Source organism: Leucopleurus acutus (assembly GCF_964270905.1).
Source record: "Leucopleurus acutus genome assembly, chromosome: 17".
Taxonomy (NCBI): domain Eukaryota; kingdom Metazoa; phylum Chordata; class Mammalia; order Artiodactyla; family Delphinidae; genus Leucopleurus; species Leucopleurus acutus.
The window spans coordinates 27,045,473-27,066,428 of NC_139159.1; positions in this window are offsets into that span (position 1 = coordinate 27,045,473).

A 20,956-nucleotide genomic window follows, 5' to 3' on the forward strand; every position below is an offset into this window, starting at 1 on the left:
GAATATAAATTTTGTAGCATTAGGAATACACCATTAAAGTAGTATGTAACGAAAAAAAAATCTCTGTGAATTTTCATAGACATATTTAGCATCCTGGTAGATTGCCTATGACCTTGTTAATCTGTAACAAAGCATCTCTAATACACATCTAAAAGCTTTCACCATTAAAAGGCAGGAATCTAAAGATCTGGGACTTTGTAACACACAGGTGTTTACCTGCTGGTCTGGACACTTTATACAGCTCCTAGATGACCCTCAGCATTGACACAGCAACATTTAGTTTTGTGTTTGTCTTCTTAGGGGAGCATCTGGTATTAACCCCAATCTCTTGTTTTTATTGCCTGGTAATAGGTATATACCTGTATTTCTCTTTAGATAAGCATAAACCAATTAACTTAAACTGTTCAGATATAAAACTTTTATTTTCCTTAAGCTAGGAACACTGAGTACTTTGAATTGACCTGACAGCTGACATCAGAATTTCTACACAGACCGATATGTGTTTTCTCCAGCTTTGAGTCATAGCTCAGTGTTCTCTGGAAGAACCTTGGTCAAATTTCGCTGTATGGGCATAAAAAAGACAGGACAGCCCTCTCCCTCAGCTCTCACCATACAATTAATTTGCTCTCCATCTTCAGAAAAAAGAGTAAATTAAAACATGAACCTGCATAGTATAGTAGAAAATAATAGACTCTGAAGCCAGGGAGCTTCAGTCAGAATGCTAGCTCACTTGTTTATTAAAGGAGTGATATTGTACAGGATATTTAAACTTCTGGTATAATTGAACAGACATCATAGGATAGCTATGAGGATTATATTACTTAATTAGAACAATTGAAGTTGCAAATTTTTTGTGAGGAATTGCATCTTCTAAAAACTCTGCCTCCTCAATGTTTTCATATATATAATATGGAATGGAGAAGGAAATGCCCACCGGACTATCTCAAAGTCAAGTCTTCCTGTATATTATCTGTAGTCATAATTTTTGTAAAATAAGTTTAATAAAAGGAGTTAGAATATTTATCCCTTTAAAAGCAGTTGCCCTGTGGTAAGCAAAAACTGATAAGTTTATTTGCCTTTTTGTATTAAAACAACAACAAAAAAAGTCCTTATATTTATAGTCTTTTGAAAAAGTAAACTTTCAAGCAGAGAGCTGAAGTTAGAGCAATAATGAGTGGCCATTTGCTTATTCATTCATAAATATTTATTGAGCGCCTACTATGCTCTGAGCATTATTCTAGGCACTGGGAATATAAGAGTGAGCAAAGCAAACAAGTATCCCTTATTTATGGAACTTGGATTCTAGTGGCAAGAGACAGACAATACAATATTTAAATTATAATCTACACATGTAGAAGTAAACACATATACACACATATTAGAAGGAAATAAATGATACAGTTAAAAATAGAAAAGCAAAGTTTAAAAGTAGAGGAGACTCAGGAGGTAAAGGGGTTTAGGAGGGCTGGGAGTCAGATTACAGTTTAAAAAAAATGGTCAAGTCAGTCCTTACTAAGAAGGTGAAATCTGAGAAAAGGCCTGAAATAATGTTTTAACATCATTTTTGATAATAAATAAAGGGATCATTGGGGTGGGAGGCTAAAAACTTTCCATGATCCTGAAATGTTGCCTAATTACTTAAGTAGGCCTGGCCTAGAAAAGTAAAATAAACCCTGGTTTTCATGAGAACCTAAAACACTTAAACAAATAGATGTTAATAATAGCATCAGATAAGGGCTGTAGTTTGGCCCATTCTGGATACCAAGCTCTTAACAAAAATTGTCGTATGCGTAAAGAACAGACTTGTGGTTACCAAGGGGGAGGGGGAAGGAAGTACTGGGAGTTTGGAATTAGCAGATGCAAACTGTTATATATGCGATGGATAAGCAACAAGGTCCCACTGTATAGCACAGGGAACTATATTCAATATTCTGTGAAAAACCATAGTGGAAAAGACTATGAAAAAGAATATATATATATATGCAGTAGAGTTACTTTGCTGTCCAGCAGAAATTACACAACACAGTAAATCAACTATACTTCAATAAAGTTTTTTAAAAGGGTAATGAACATATTCATCACCTCCAAAAAACTATCATATGCAATTCTCCTGAGCCTTGTTTCTATCATCTATTCATCATTCAATCTAAAAATATTATTTTAGTTTAGACCATATAGGATTATCAAAAAAAGTTCATTGAAATAGAAACTACACACATTTTTTTCAGAGTTAACTTAGGCTTATATGTATATTTCACTAACAATGCAGGGTCAATAGCTGTAGCTAGGACATGAACACTAGACTCAATTGGGGAAATGCATCTGCCTTATATGTCTATTTCTTCTGCAGGTTGCCTTTATTAATTCTTGTCCCATGGCAAGAGTGGTTTGTGTTTTTCAAGCCCTTATTCTCACTAACCAATCAAGAGCTTGAAGAAAATTTCCTGAGTGAATTTCATCAATTGATTGCTATATGACTTGTTCCCCACACTACAGTTTACAAAAAGCTAAAGACCTGCTTCCTTACTCACCCATGAATGGATAAGTTCTGCTTCAGCCATTTCTATGAATTAGAAATGCTGAATTCTGCCTCCTTAGTAGAGCCAGGAGAGCGTGACAACTTTGTACTAAAGTCAGAATTTTGACAGCTGCATCTAACACACAACCAGCTGTGTAAACATTGGCAACTTTTTAAAGTTGTCCAAACCCAAGTCTCTTCCTGTATAAAAATGAGAAGTAGAATATCTACACCAAAGTGTTATAATGATAATTAAATAAGATAAGACATATAAAGTTTGAGACAGTGCTTAATACATCGTTAAAGATCTATAAGAGTAACTCTTATTTTTTTTTGCTAAATTCTCTTCCAGACAAACTCAGATAAAACCCATGTGAGAGAAATTAGATCTAGATATCTCTGGTATTCAAACTACTCTTCTGGGTTAGTACAGTCTAAACTGCAAACATCTCCCTTAAGGGTTTGTAGAATTTCTGGACAGCCCTGGTATTCAGTCTATAACCATTCCCAAGAGACAAAGGCACCGGTATCCCTAGTCAAAATTATTACACAGAACCAAACCAAGAAATGTCATTTCAAGCTTAACTGTTAACTGAAATGAAAGCAATTAGGTACAATAGGAAATTCTTTCTTATCTCAAAGTTGCATCCTGCTGTCACTGTCAACAAAGAAAATGTTAGATGACTAGACTGACCCCAAATATAAGAGTAATTATTACATAGAGAATAATTAGGAGCTGTTTTTCACTTTAACAAAAAGCAGAACAAGAGGAAATAGATCTCGTTTGTAACATCACCAAAGGAGAAATGGCATTTCACACATTGAAAATCTTTAAGAAACTGTCTGCCTCATTATCTGGGGTAGCTTAGGCAAAGCCATGCTGTGATGGGGGAAAGGATTACATGGCCTCATCTCTCCATTTCTCACCCTGTGCTTCTATGATGCCACAATCACACTTTTAGAACCACCATTCAAGAGCAACATAGGAGGACATTAAATTTCCTCCTGGGGGCTTCCCTGGTGGCGCAGTGGTTGGGAGTCCGCCTGCCGATGCAGGGGACATGGGTTCGTGTCCCGGTCCGGGAGGATCCCACGTGCCGCGGAGCGGCTGGGCCCGTGAGCCATGGCCTCTGAGCCTGCGCGTCCGGAGCCTGTGCTCCGCAACGGGAGAGGCTACGACAGTGAGAGGTCCGCGTACCGCAAAAAAAAAAAAAAAAAAAAAATTTCCTCCTGGAAAAAGATGATTTTCTGTGTTTACAACCATAAAAATATATCCAAGAAGTAGCTGATGATTTGTAGAAAAATAATATGTGTCCAATTTACATTTCATTTTCTGACATTATTAAGTCCACAGAACCAATTATTAGTAACTAATAAATTAAAATTATTATTATTATTATTAACTAATAAATTAAATTATTATTAGTAACTAATAAATTAAATTTATTAGTAACTAATAAATTAGTTACTAATAAATTAAAATTCACCAAAAGTAAATTTGCTAGCCTCATTTGTTCTTTGGGAATAATATTTTTTTCAGATATTAACACATTACAATACTTATAACAGAGTGTAGTATTATACAGTTTGACTTATAAAGAGCAGTGTGCTTTTTTTGTATTGTAGTTTAAAACTATCACTAGCTTCTCTTTTCTTAGAAAATGTCCCTTATGAGTATTAATGAACCACAGCCACCTCTAAGATATTAAGTGTGATTGTCTGCTTTGTGGAGCATTTGACCCATTGTTTCTTCTTCTCATTCCTTAAGATCTCTTCCATTTTGGCAATTTCACTACTCATCCAAAACTACCTCAATGGGTGCACAGAGAAATGAAAAAGATAAAATATCTATCAGTTAATTGACTCCTTTTCTACAGCATAGGGACAGTTTGATGGAGCTTGAATATAGTTGTTAAAATGAGGCTTGAAAATCATCTATGAGTGACATAACACTTTCTATATTCAAATGCATTACAACACATCGTCAAGGTTTGATTGTATTGAATTATAATTAGGTTTCTGCTTTATATGAGGACTTTGCTTATCACAGATCATTCCTGTCATGAACTTTTAAAAACTCTGATAGTCTACAAATATTTATATATTACCTTTATCTTTTCAGCACTAATACATTGTCCCAAAATGACTCATTTAAATTTACTAATAATCAAACCAAAGAGGAAATAAATTCTCTCAGGGCTGATACACATATTACGCTTTCATTGAAAACAGCCAACAGCATATTCTGTTTTGTTCCTCCTTCTTTGGGAATAACTCAAGCCTCTACCCCAAGGAATAGTTTTCTTTCCCTCAAACTGATACACTTCACTTTAAATATATATACTAATATTGAACTTAAATTTTCTTTCTTGTAAGTCCACTCCCACCCCACTTCACAGTGCCTGTGGACTGCTCCTAGGAATCATCTCCTCTAAGGATACAGATGTTTGTAGTCAGCTCTCATAGCCTCCCAAGTTATTTCAACAAACTATACATATTTAGTTATTGCAATTTTTCTTAAGTCAATCCCTTCAGCAACAATTCTCTTGTATTGCTCGTTTTTGATTTCTACACTGGTTTTTATTTCACTTTCTTTCAGGCACAGGAAGTCAATGAACTATTTTAAGTATCTCCCTGGAGCTGTGCAAAAATGTTCAGTGACCTCCCAATTCTTTCCTGAAGTGATGGCTCTCCCGACCATTTACTGTCAGGGTCTTTGATGATGTGCCAAGAATTCAATAGAAATTCATTCTAGATGGGAAAACCAAGTGTGAGTGGGACAGAAGGCAATTTATCTCATTGAGATAATTTGAGAAATTATTTTTCTCCCCCAAAGATTGAAAATATGAGGAATGATCTGATCTAGTGGGAAATATCACTGAAAGAAGAGCATTAAGGGATGTTTCTAAGCCCTTTGTCTAAAATTGCTAGAAACCATTGAATTTCTCCTTAGTAGGTCTCTACTACTTTCTTCATTTCTACTTAAAAGGTAAGTTTGTAATAAATTTAATGTTTTAGATAATGTCTAAAGATACAGTGTATGTAATAGAATCATGGCTGGTGTAAGCAAGCTAATTTTAAGCATCTCCTTTTACTGAAGTCAGAGTCACAGGTGCAATACTTTGTCCCCATTCCCTACCTCGTGGACCAACACCACACACACACACACACACACACACACACACACACACACACTTCAATACCTACCTCTAATGCAAACAATTTTGAGTAACCTCCTTGATAATAGAGACTTTGTATTCCTAGTTGTATCCATTAAACCCAAATAGATGTGTAAATACATGTTTGTTGAATCAATTAATTAATTACTGAGTGAAAATGAGATAAATCAGATGAGACCTTGTGGATGACTAAGGCTAAAATCAATACTAGAAAAGGAAGAAACTCATAAAATATTTTTTAAAAAGTCAGCATGCATGTTCAAAGTCCGAGTATAGAAATAATATTTTTCATTGTCTTTTTTCTTTTATTCTAGAAAATAAAGTATTGTATAAAATTGTCATATTCTGTTTTTAAAGTTCTCCCATTTCATTTAACCTCTGAAATATAGACATCTTACTTATTCAGAACAGTACAAAAAGAAGCTAGTTACTGAAAGCTTATTCTAGAAAGTGACAGCATTCTCCTCACTAAGTAGCGCCTGGGTCTGGTCACTTATTGTCAACAGTCTGACAAACCTCACTCATGTGGGGAAAAACTGGCAACCTAGAATAAGATAACATAAGCTGTCAAAATTTGCTAGACACTTTCTTAAAAATCATTAAATATCTGCTACATTGGAGTTGATCGAATTATCCATTTAACAATGATATCTATAAAACAATATATAATGGATTTTTCAGAATAAAATGAATTTCTCTTGCAAATCTCTCATTGGTGTAGAAGTTCACAATCTTTCAGTGTTTTAACAACAACAAAAAAATAGTTCTTTCCTTTGACCTCCCCGTGATTGTTCTCCCTTACAAAACATAAAGAATGCTAAAATTAACTATGTTATCAAAACTCATGTGGCCATATACCTTGAACTCATTTATGGATAGATTTCTTTTTGATTTTGGTCACTGATTTCCAAACTATCCCGTATGGTGAGTTTCTTTATATCATTTTCTAATGATCCCCTATGAATCCTAAATATTTTTTCTTGCAATTAGATAGATAAAGTTCTCTTCTCTAACATGAATGCCCTCCTATGGTACACTTTTATCTCTCACCTCCCATCCTTTGTCACTATTTTGTCCTTTTCTAATAATTAAAGCTTCTTTGGTCATTTGCTTCAGGTATAATTTGCAGCATTCATTTTACTCTTACTAGAATTCTCTATCTTTTAAATGTTCAAACAACATAGTTTTAATTGTATTCTTTAATATTTTGTTCCCAGAAAAGCCCTTCTGTTTATGACAAAGAATCGTTAATAGTTCCCCTTCAAATTCTAAACTCTTCAGTTGGTGAATCAAAACTGAAGAAGCAGTAGTAACCACTTGGCTCCAGTCCTCTCAATTTCAAAGCTAACATGGGTTGGCCCTAAGTTAAAATGGGCTTGATATGGCCATACCTGTCAGACATGAGAATATGAAGCAGCACCTGTGTGTGGACTCTTGATTATCTGTACATGAATTTCATTATAAAAACCAAGATAAAGTTGTCTAATAAAGCTAATGATATTATAAATTTGTGGATTAATTGTTTAATATGTGTTTCGTTTCCACATGATAACAAATATTAAATTAAAACCTTGTAAGAAGCAGAAACTTATAATCATCAGGTTTGTTTTTCCTAATTTGAGCAAGTAACATTTTTGTTTAAATAATATTGCCTCAAGGCCAAAGTTTCACTTTCATCCTTCTAGATCTACTCCATGCATCATTAAGTTATTTTTTTCTTATGTTTTTAAAAGCAAAAAGTAATTGATATGAAGATTTCCCTTGATAATACTTCTTTTCCCATTTCTTGAGATTATGGTTGTAATAAAAGCTGTGATATTTATTAAAATTTTATTAATTTGATGCTTAAAATATATAGCAGTAAATTATAACATATTTTACATGTATCCATTTCACATTTTCCATTATTAAAAAGGAAATATAGACTTAAATCACATACTTACATGTGTGTATATTTATATCATGGTTATTAAGCATGATAAATTAATTATGCAAAATATTTCAATATAATTTCCTGTTTACCTTTGTTTGGAGGGTAAGTTTTAAATATTTTTGTAGATAGATACAGTCAGATTATACTGTATAAAACTTAATGATTTAATAACTCACAATAAATACTGGTAAGTATAAAGGGTACACTAGGGGCTATGCTAACCAGTTGGATATAAAATTGGAATCTAAGATTTTAAGCATAAAAAATGTATAACACATCACTCATGACATAAACAAATGGTCACATTAAAATATAGAAAATGTCTAGGGTTCCTCTGAAATGAAGTATTTCTTTCAGAGCGATGTGTTAACAGTAGACATACATACAAAATAAGCCCTGGAGAGCCATGTTTTGGCAGAGCCTGCTGAAGCCCTGTCCAAAGAAGATGGCTTTCCTGCCCATGACTCAGTCACACCAGGTCCTCTGGCAAGTCTAGTCCTCTCACACTCAGATGCCAATAAATATCTGGATCATAAGACTTTCCTGTCCTGCTTCAGCAAACTTCTACGTACAATTTGGCTTCCAGTGTAGACGTGCTTAAAGGATTATTGTGCTGGCCATGTTTCTGTAAATGTGCATGTTCACACGATAGCTCTACTTCCTTTTGGAAATTAGCAATTGGCAACCTGATTCGACATATCATTCTTTGTGATGTGTAATTTGAGTTCATACTCTGATACATTTTAAGGGCTAAAATCTATTCATTGCATTAATGAATGAAAAATAAGAGGTAGATCCACATGCATGGTGATCATAAGATAAATATTGTAAACCTGTAGACGTGAGGGCCAAGTGAATTCTCCACAGTGTAAGATGACACATGAGGCTTCTTGACAATCTGACTGCTTTCTTTTCCTGGAGGCAGATTTCATGTGCAGTGTTTTCCCTTTACACTTTAACAGATTGTATCACTGTCTCTAGAGCAATAAAATATTTTTGTACTTTTGCATACATAAACAGAGAACAATAGCCACTCTAAAAACAGCTAAATATAATGGATCAAAAATAGACATTTAAGTATGACTTTTTCCAAATCCCAGATTTAAAGGTATTTCTTAAAGACATAAACCCATCAGGTCAAATATAACAATAAAGAGACAATAGAACAAAAGTTTCAAATCTGAAAGCAGAAGAATAAGGGGGAAGTAATTTAGCAAAAAAAAAAAAGTATATATATATATATATATCTCCACAAAATAAAGAAAACCTGTTTCTAAAACTACTGATAAAGGGAAAGTGGAAGATAAATTCATTCTGCAGAACTTATAATAAGCCTAGAAGTAGGCGGCAACAGTGCTCCTGGGGAGGGGAATGAAAGCTGCAATAACATTAAGAGGGCTGGTGAAAGTCTGTTAGAAGCAGGTAGGTCACCCTGAATATCTTCTCACCCACATCATGCAGGTGGAGGGTGGGACCTACCCACCTGGGCAGAAGATTGAAGTTCAATCCTCTGCAGAGAGCAAATCAGTCTAAAGAAGTCAGTCTAAATCTAACAAGCCTGTGGGTCTCTCTCTGTTTATAGGAGCTATCAGCTATGATAAAGGACCAAGTTAAAGGATAATACAAGGAACAATCAACCAAACCCAGTATGTAGAATATGCTGTAGTCTAAATAAGCTGGCTTCTTCTGTAAAAGCTCAATGGGCAAAAAATGAAAAGTGAAAAATGATGAAACATTGTTTTAGAATGAAAAAGAGTTATGCACATATGCACATAAAAATTAAATAAAATGTGTGGAGTTTTTTTTTTCTCAAACTATATTTTATTAATAAATAAAAGATTATTATATACATTAATAACATCTATACACATAATATATACTAAATATCATAGTCATATAGGTATAAATACTATACTATACATAGTATAGTACATATAGATGTCTTATAATGGACATAATTCAATATGAGAAATGGTTATTTGACAACCATCAGACAAAGCTCTATATATGTATATTTGTGTATAGATATAGATTTAGATTACTATCATATATTTTATGTTGTACTATATTTACTATTTTATTTTTTAAATTTTATTTTATATTAGAATATAGTTGGTTAAAAATATTGTACTAGTTTCAGGTGTACAGCAAAGTGATCCAGTTATACATATATGTGTATTTATTCTTTTTCAAATTCTTTTTTCATTAGGTTATTGCAGAATATTGAGCAAAATTCCCTGTGCTATACAGTAGGTCGTTGTTTGTTATCTATTTTAAATACGGCACTGTGTAAATGTCAATTCCAAACTCTCAATCTTTCCCTCCCCCTCCACCGTTTCTCCCTGGTAACTATAAATTTGTTCTCTAAGTCTCTGAGTCTGTTTCTGTTTTGTAAATAAGTTCATTTGTATCATTTATTTTTAGATTCCACATATAAGTGATCTCGTATGATATTTTTCTTTCCCTGTCTGACTTACTTTACTTAGTATGATAATCTCCAGGTCCATCCATGATGCTACAAATGGAATTATTTCATTCTTTTTCATAGCTGAGTAATATTCCCTTGTATATATGTACCACATCTTCATTATGCATTCATTTGTTGATGGATATTTAGGTTGCTTCCATGCCTTGGCTATTGTAAACAGCACTGCAGTGAACATTGGGGTGCAGGTATGCTTTCAAACCATGTTTTTCTCTGGATATATGCCCAGGAGTGGGATTGCTGGATCATATGGTAGCTATATTTTTTGTTTCTTAATGAACTTCCATACTGTTCTCCATAGTGACTATACCAATTTACCTTCCCACCAACAGTGTAGGAGGGTTCCCTTTTCTCCACACCCTCTCTAGCATTTAGTGTTTGTAGACTTTTTGATGATGGCCATTCTGACTGGTGTGAGGTGATGTCTTATTGTAGTTTTGATTTGCAATTCTCTAAAAGCCATGTTGAACATCTTTTCATGTGTTTGCTGGCCATCTGTACGTCTTCTTTGGAGAAATGTCCAGGTAGATCTTCTGCTCATTTTTTGATTAGGCTCTTTGTTTTTTTGATATTGAGCTGCATGAGCTGTTTGCAAATTTTGGAGACTAATCCCTTGTCAGTTGCATCATTTACAAGTATTTTCGCCCTTTCTGTGGGTCATCTTTTTGTTTTGTGTATGGTTTTCTTTGCTGTGCAAAAGCTTTTAAGTTTCATTAGGTCCCATTTGCTTATTTTTGGTTTTATTTCCATTACTCTAGGAGACAGATTGAAAAATATATTGCTGTGATTTATGTCAAAGAGTGTTCTGCCTATGTTTTCCTCCAAGAGTTTTATAATATCTGTCCTTCCATTTAGGTTTTTAATCCATTTTGAGTTTATTTTTGTGTATGGTGTTAGGGAGTGTTCTAATTTCATTTGTTAACATGTAGCTGTCCAGTTTTCCCAGCACCACTTATTGAAGAGACTGTCTTTTCTCTGTCGTATATTCTTGCTTTCTTTGTCATAGATTAGGTGACCATAGGTGGGTGGATTTATCTCTGGACTTTCTATACTGTTCCATTGATCTATATTTCTGTTTTTGTGCCACTACCATATTGTTTTGATGGCTGTAGCTTTGTAGTATAGTCTGAAGTCCAGGAGCCTGATTCCTCCAGCTCTGTTTTTCTTTCTCAAATTGCTTTGGCTATCTGGGGTCTTTTTTGTCTCTGCAAAATTTACAACTTTTTGTTCTAGTTATGTCAAAAATGCCATTGGTAATTTGATAGGGATTGCATTGAATCTGTAGATATCCTTGGGTAGTATAGTCATCTTGACAGTATTGATACTTCCAATCCAAGAACTTGGTATATCTTTCCATCTCACCTGATACATTCCTATCAGCCATCAGTGTCCTCATCTGTGTCAGTCATACTTCCAGAGGGAAACAGAAGGCACATTGGGTTAGAATTCCAAAGAGATTAGAGAGATGAAAACAAAGTTAAAAGACTCAACATACTTTAGCCTGGCTATGCCTTTTATTACCTGACTTACTGTAAACAGGGCAAAAGATATTCGGATATTACAATCCAAGGAGATAAGTACCCAGAGCACAGCTCACTGTAGAAGAGGGCACATGATGGACCTAGATAGCAAATGGAGAAAAGCCACCCAATAACCTACTGCATACAGGATTCTGACTGCAGCTCAAGTGTATCTCCACAGCTCATAAATTTTAACTCCAAAACTGTAAAACATTGTAATTCTACATCATTTTAGAGACTGCAGGAAAAAAAAAAAGGATCCAATTTAATAGAGACCATTTTGCTTTTTCTTAACAGAAAAACTCTGTTTTTTAAACATATGAATATTTAAAATATAATTCATAGAAATGATATAGTAAATATGAGGATAATTAAACTTTAAGCAGAAACTTTAAGCAGAAACTTTTTCTACTCATTCTATTTTACTTTTTTACAATGATTTTCTCTTTGCATTATTTTGAATTATCAAGGCTGGCTTTGATCTCTGAATCATCCCAGACTGGTTGTCATTCAGTTCAAATCTAATTGCTTACTTCTCCAAATGTTGACATCTCTTTCTGGGCCAGTTATTTTTGTTAACTCAGCACCCCTTATTACATGAACACTTCTATCTTTCCCTATTTTGTACCTCAGAATAGCCAGTAAAGAAGTAGTAAGCAAAATCACATTGCTTCTAATTTGGTGTTAAAAGAGACTTTCCTAATCAAGGCTCTATTTTACCAAACTTGTAAGATACTGTAAACTTCCATGATCCCTAGCCCATTGTATATAAGCAAGTTTTTTTATACAGCTTCAGCATATGTTTTACCCTTTCTGTGTCTCATTATCCACCAAATCCCATCAGTTTGCAGCCTTAATTCTCCTCACAGTGGGGAGAGAATCAGCTGGTAGGAAACACTATTTCCACTTAAATTTGAGACCTTGTTACAAACAACTTCATCTTTGAAGTCCCTTGGTTCAGGGCAGCGTGTATTATGTATTGTGGGGTTTAGGTTCATGAAAAGGAAGGTAATTAAGATGACAGAGAGAGAAAAGATATAATTGTAAATGACACACTTTATTAAAAAAAATGAGGACTAGAGTAAAGGAGAACATCACAATAACTGAAGATATTTAAATATGGACTAACAAAGTAGACTATCATGTCTATTTGCAAATATCTAGTATTTAAATTTTTCCAAATGACTTTGGCACTTACAACAACCAAATCATGTTAAATAAAAATGCATCGATATAGTCTGTTGTGAGAAAAGACCTGAATATTAATGCTATATATCCCTCTGTCAGTACTGCAAAGTTTATCAGTACTATCAATCCTCATATCTAGAGAACTAATGAGTTTGCAATCTTCAAATTATTCTTAGCAAAAAATTGTATAAAAATTATGTCTAAGTTTATATTTTATATAAGCTAATATTAAATAATCAACTTTAATCTGAGATGAATTTTATATCTATGATGTAAAACAAAATGATTTAACCTATTATGTTAATTATACAACTTGTGTTGTGTATGTAAGAGGTGCCATGTTTATAAAGGTTTTATCTATTGGTCAATACACTATAGAAATATTGATAATAAAACCTAGAGGCAAGCATTTTGAAAATGTAAGGACAAAATTAAGACATACTACAAGTCTTATATGACCTGGACTATATTCATCATCAATGCTGAATTTCATTGCTTAACATTTCTTATTCGTATCAGCAGCAAAAATTTTATATTAAGCATACATAAAGGAGATTATGGAAAAACAAACAAACTAAACAGAGAAGAAAGAAAAAAAATTGTTCTTAATTTTCAACATATGAATTAGTGTATCATGTCAATGTGATAAAACATACAGGACATAAAATAAGAAAAATGGTTGATTTAGAACAGATCACACTTTTAGAATATGTATTTCATGGAAATTGTGTTAAAAGCTTTTTTTCTATTGTTTTAATTAGAAATTTAAAATATATATAAATTCAAGATTATTTAGCTTATATACATAAAAATGTCCGATTGGTAATATTAACCTAATGTCTTATGAAGTCTTTTAATACTTGAAATTATTTCTCACATTGACAGATAAAAATTATTTTGCTATTGATCTTTGGTATGCTGCCCTAATAAATTTGTATTGCTTCCTCTCTCCATTCATACATGACATCATTTTATTCATTCTCTGGCAATTCTATGTTGAGACTCTTCCTTAGTCTTATCCAATAATTCATTTAAAAATTTCCCCTAGCATACATATATATATATATATATATATATATATATATGTATGCTGAAAGCTCAGCCAGAAGGAAGTACTCACTCTTATTTCAGTATGACTAAAGCTCTAATTATTTTTCACCAGGAACTCTTGAGTAATCCTATTAAATCTCACACCCTAGGGCTGTGTTATTGCCATACAAATATGTAAGCCTGAAATAATACATATCTACCTAAAAATTGCAGAATATTCCCTGTGCTAACTGCAGTGTTTTACATGTTTGTAAACATCAAGAAACTTTTTACCTTCTTTAAAAAATGGTAATAACAAAAGAATTATATAAAATAATAAATAAAATGAAAAGAGGAAAAACTAAAAGATGAGAACAAAGAAAAACTCAGATCTGAAAAAAAAATCAGATAACCTGAAAAATGAATTAAAAAATCATATAACTGGGGCTTCCCTGCTGGCACAGTGGTTGAGAGTCTGTCTGCCGATGCAGGGGACACGGGTTCATGCCTACCTCAGATTTTGTGTGTTGGTGGGAGGATTATTGCGATAACACACTTAAAATATTTGGAAGTGGGACTGGCAAATGGAAAGCCTTCAGTGACAATTATTACTATTTTATTATTTGACCTGTATCTATAACAAATTCTCAAGGGCTACTAAAGCTCCTGAGGCATCAGTTAAAATGTGTTTCAGCTGCAAAATAACTGAAATGCCTCATTCAGACTGGTTTAATTAATAAGAAAATGTATTTTGTACATTGCAGGAAATCCAGAAATGTGTATGTAGTAAATGGTAAGTGGTCTAAAGATCAGTTGATGCAGGGACTCAATGAGAACCTCAGTTTTTTCAATTCCTCTGCTCCATCTTTCACCAGACGGCTTCATCTTACAACTATAGCAAAAAGGTCTCTGCTACTGCAATCGTCACATTCACATACCATAACAGCAAAAAAAAAAAAAAAAGAGACACATTGTTTTCTTTGTCTTTCTTTTTAGAGTGTAGATTTTTTTTCCCAAAGGCGCACAACATATTTATCATATATTATTGGCCTGAAGTAGTTTGCATACTCATTACTGAACCCGTGGGTCCAAAAGTGATGTTAGCTTTCCCTAAGGCTGGGTGGGGTTCATGGTCGAAAAGAGGAGTTGGGATGAAAGGAAGGAATGGGGGATACTGGATACCTTTAAAAGGCAGGTTTCTACCAAAAAGGAAGAAGAGGGAATGACTGGAGGATACACAACTGATATGCTATCTTCTATAGCAAATATGTCACTTTGAAGTCATAGTACCTATGATTATGTCCTGCACAAGATAAAAGTTCATGAAGTATTATTAACATTGATGTTGCTGATGTTGAAATGTCTTCAATATTATACAAGTTTTAATTAGCTCCAGAATGCACAATTATTCATTCTGTAGAATGTTTAATACTGTCCTAATTATACATTGATTTTATAACTTAACTGTGTCAAATTCCTTACAAATAAACACAAATCTTTGGAGAGTTTCTTCATCCCTTAAATATGCTGTCAAAAATGAGATGACAGAAAATACACAGATACAGGTGTATTTTCTGAAGATACAGGTTTGTGGTTGACAACAGTAGCCACATTTAATCTCAAGTCATTCTGGTTCCTTTGTGGCACTCCCTCTTTCCCCACTAACACAAAAAACACACACTCTACAGCCCACTGCAACCCGTTAATTGACTTGACGTTATGCTTATTTCAAAGTTGAGTGGAGCAGATTATCCAAAGGGAGATATTTTTCTCATTGATACCCTTTCTCAGACAATGGTCGGCATCTCCACCCTTCCTTTCTCTTAGTGAGGAGCTATTCAGAAACCAGCTATTCTTATATTCTGTGAGTCTTGCTATTTCAAATAGCAAGGTCAGAGTGGAGCTTTACGCCTTCCTTTGATCATTTCCCATCTATAGTAGAAATACCTTGGGAAAATATTATGTGACAAGTATTGTGTCATTTGCTGTGAGAAAAATAAAAGTTGTATGATATATACTCCTGGTCCTTAAGTAAATTAGAGTGTTATTGTAGAAGCATCATAGATGTATGTAATTTAGAAAACATATATAATAATTTTTAATTTTGTATTAACTAGAAGATTCTAAAGGTACACTTCATAAGAGTTTTAGAAAGGTAGAAGTTATTATGATTTGTAAAAATTGGCAGACTTGGGAATCAAAACATGTTCTTTTAATATTTTTATTCCTTAAATTACCTCATATGAACTAAAACAAAGTCTGCAATAAAGATTGTAATAAAATTTTAGAATTCTTATATTTGGTTGCATGAAGGGATCATATGGCTAATTTCAAAAAAAGGCATCAGGGCTTCCCTGGTGGCGCAGTGGTTGAGAGTCCGCCTGCCGATGTAGGGGACACGGGTTTGTGTCCTGGGCCAGGAAGATCAAACATGCCGCGGAGCGGCTAGGCCCGTGAGCCATGGCTACTGAGTCTGCGCGTCCGGAGCCTGTGTTCCGCAACGGGAGAGGCCACAACAGTGAGAGGCCCGCGTACCGCAAAAAAAAAAAAAAAAAAAAAAAAAAAAAAAGGCATCAGGTTGGATAGTGCAACATGAGACTAAGTGAATAAAACATTAAAATGATTTTAAGAATTGTTCAATTTAAATGTTTAACAATGACCCACACAAATTGGACGTGGGAATAAATGAAGATAATGCAAAAAGAGAATGTCAAAGTTAAATACAGACTACATTGGAATTTCAAAATACACTAAAATCATCAATTATCTTTATTTGGCAAAGGGAAGACAATAACAGTAAAATGCATATCGGCACCAACTGTGATTTGAAATTTAAAGCTCTAAAACTCCTTTAAAATCAGGCTGGTAATGATGTACCATATGCACTGATCTACAGTTGCCTGAGGATCCCTAACCCGTGGCTTCCTTTTTTCTGTCACATTACCTTGTTAAATAAGGATGAGTTGAGAATGTTTAAGTATTCACAAGATTGTAGATAATATAAAAGTTGACAATTTTAGCAATGTATATTTTTCTTCTTGCCTTATGAGATATTCTACATATCTGTTTTAATTTGCCATGTATGCTTGTTTCCAAATTTTAAATATAATGTAATAAAAGCTATTTATATGGAGTAAAACAAATTAGTCATTCTGACTACAGATTTATAGATACATTCTCTGTGGTAAGGGAACTGGTTTAATATGATGATTACAGACGTCTATTAATAAAAGCACTGATCAGAAGTGATAACAAAAATGATCCATATTTTATCACCATCTTCCAAGACACCCAGTTCTTTACACTACTTTATTATTCACCTTTATATATAATTCAGTGCCTATTTTCTTTTCCATACACTTATATCTCTTTCATTAACACCTGTGAAAGCTGAGATTTTATACTGAGGGTATAAAAACCAGCAGCTATAGCTGAACATTTTTGTTTTTTTAGCTCAGAGAAATTATGAATAAATAAGCTCTGGGTCTATGAGATAAGTGAAATAAAATTTTTATTTATATGTTTTTGACAAATTGATTATTCACATTATTTTCCTTTTCCAGGCTTAGTGGTTTGTCCTTACTAAATAGGCATGCCACCACTAGGATTTTCACAGGAGGAGAAAACTATCTTTGAAGTTATTACATATAGTTACGTAGTTTTAAGGCTTGAAATTTAACACATGAAAATTTTAAGGCTGCATGTATGAAATTTAATCTCCACCAAGTTAACTGACCAATCATCCATATTGTAAAATACATTACACATTTTTAAGAGGCTGGCATTATTTACTTTCAAAATGAATCCATTAAAATTCTTTGCTATCAAGTGACATAATCACAGGAACCTTAAATTGTATTACTTGAAGATATTAAAAGTCAAATATTCAATTCTCACATGACATTTCCCTTTCTCTCTCTCTCCCTCCTTTCTTCCCTTTTTTAGATGAATTATTCTAGAAAACTCTCATGCCTTTTTAAAGAGGAAAAGGTATTTGAATCACTACTGACTTCCTCCCACTCTTTATCCACCTGCTTTCTCCCCACCCCCATTATTTTTGAATAATAATAATAGTTTCTGAAAGGATCAAGTGGAAGAGCACAAATATTCATTTATAATCACTTGAAGTAAAATAAAAGCTTGTTTTTGTTATATTACTTGCATGCATTGTAAAGTGTAACATGAGTCAACACACTTTTTCTGTAAAGGGCCAGCTAATAAATATTTTCTACTTTGTGAGCCATACAATATTTGTCCCATGTCATTTCTGTCATTTTAGCACAAAAGCACTCTTACAGTATACGTAGATGAATGAATATGGATGTATTCTAATACAACTTTATTAATGGACACCAAAATTTGAATCTTATATAATTTTACCTATCAAAATATTCTTAATTTTTGTAAATTAACATCTAAAATACCTTCAAAATAATATCTAAAAATATAAAAACCAATTTTATCTCTCTGTTCTAAAAGGGATAGCAGGCTATATTTAGCTTGCATGGTGTATAACCCCAGGTATATAATAATAATACATAGAATGGCTTCCAGTTAAATCATGATTCAGGTAAAAAAACAATAAGTACACATAAAATAATATTGCCCAAATCTCAAAGTTTTTTTTTTTATTGATCTGCATAATACATAGATATCTGTAAGGTCAAGTATCTTATTCCTGTGTGTTTTCTACTGTTTTGAAGGAAATTACTTTGTTTCCTCATACATATATATGCATATATATGTGTGTGTGTGTTTGGGTGTCTGTATTCCTTCCTGATAAGATGTTATAATCCAAATACAATTAATATTAATATTTTTCAAACCATAATCATAATCAATGAGTCCATTCTGCCTAGACACCTACAGTCAATTCATATCCTCTGTAAATAATTTGGAAATATACTTGGGACAAAGTTGAAACAATCCCTGATAACTTCCTAACCTTTAGTTCCTGACCCTTCTATTTGAAAGTGCAAAATCTCTTTAAATGTCTGTTTAGAGGTTCCGGCATTGTTATATGCCCAAATCAGTCCATTTGTGTGTCCCACCTATAGATCTAGAAACACCAGACAAAGTACCTTGTGATTCTTCCTGCTTGGATGCACATAAAGAATCAGTTTGACCCTTGACTCATTGAAAATGCTTCCTTAATTGTATTTTTAAAAGCAAACTTAGAGCTTAGAGGAAAGTTCCTCTAAAAGCTTTGGTTTTACACTTGCAAATAAGCTAATTTACTTACTTTTGGGGTTAAGCATTATACTTTTGAATCATCATTTCTTGTTTCTGACTTTGAATTTCTTTCATTTATTTAAAATATATGTGTTAAATCTCAAAGAAGCAGCAATCTTTTTCTTTTTGTTTTGAATTTTATTACCTCTTTGCTATCAGAAACATGATTTGGTGGATAATTCTATATGCATTAAAGCCATTTTGCCCCCCACACCAAAAATGTAACAAATAAGAAAATACTGCTCAAGGTAATCCATTTGGGAGCAGAGAAACATTTTCAGTTATGTCATGTGACCATTATATTTTAGAATAGGAATAAATGTGCTTCACTTAATGTGTACCCTAATTTCCACATATTTTTAGGTCAGCAATATTTTTGGCATTAGCAGACATCTAGACTAAACTTAGGATAGAAGCTATATATAATCAAATAACGAGGAATGAGGTCTGCCTCCGACTTTGACAAACTATAGTTTTTATAGGTCAGTTTGATTATAATATCAAGCCAGATCAGAACCAATTTAGAACTGTTTACAATAAATACACAGAATTTTTGCTTAACATAGATTTAGCCTCACTAAACTTTAGAAAGGTTTCTGCCTGACTTCGGACCTCTCTTGTCTTGGAGCATTTCCTTTAGAAAACCTGTAAAATGTAAATTCTTTCTCTGCCCTTTGAGGTATAAATTTTCTCCCAGCCTCTTTCCAGTTTTACAACCCAAGAATGTCTTTCTCAAGGACCTGGGAGTCATTCCTTTCAAATATAATCACCAAGAAAAATAGCACCCTTATCTCCCAGGCTCCCTGAAAAGGTAGCTGTCTAACTTCGATCAAGATCAATGTCAGTTAGCAAACGTAGATGGTCTAATCACACTGACCAATCCCCCCACTAATGCCCTCCAGCACTGCTCCACTAGCTCACCCCAGTGCTTAAAAACTTTCCTGCTTTTTGTTTTAGCAGATTTAAGTTCAATCTCTCTCCCTTATTTAAATAGTCTTGAATATAGTCTTCCTTTCCTCTGGTGCAATTTTTCTTTGACATTTTCCTGCATCTGTTTTACTTGAAGTAAGTATGAGTGTTTCTGGTAGCAGACTGCATACATGCACTACATACACGCACTACATACATACATTCCCACACCAGAAAGAGTAATGCAGTAATAAATCATTCCAGGATAGAGTATAAATACTGATAAAGCTATTCCTTGTTTCTTTATTTTTCCCCACAGAAAAACATACAATTTCAAAGAGAAGTGGATTTGGTGGGAAAAGACAAAGGGGACAGTCTATTCCATTAGAAGTTCAGTTAATTCTTACCTGCTACAAGTGCTGCCTCTTCCTCACATATAATGGAATGTGATTCCATTTGGAAATACCTGCTGATGGGTTATATTTTGCTTCTAATTCATTAGGTAGGTGTATTATTTATCTATTGCCACAAAAATGTTGAGTAACAGAGAACATCAGTGATATAAAATAATAAACATGTATTTGGCTCCTGAGCTTACAAAGTTCAACTGATTTGGACTGGACTCAGCTGATCTTGGCTGCTCTCTCTAATGCTTCTGCGATCAGTGGTGAGTCAACTAGGCAGCTCTAAAGACCTTGTATGGTCTCATTCACATAACTGAGTTTATAAAGGAAATCCTTGGCTGAAAACTTGGACAATTTGGTTCTGTTCCACATATTTTTCATCCTCCACCAAACTAGCTCAGGCATATTCTCTGGCAAAGGAAAGAAAGGCAAGTGGAAATACACAAATACATTACCGAGTCTTTTTTGCATCACATCTGCTAGCATCACATCTGATAACATCTTACTGAGCTAAGCTAATCCAAGATAGCAACAAGGCTAATCCAGATTCATGGTGGTG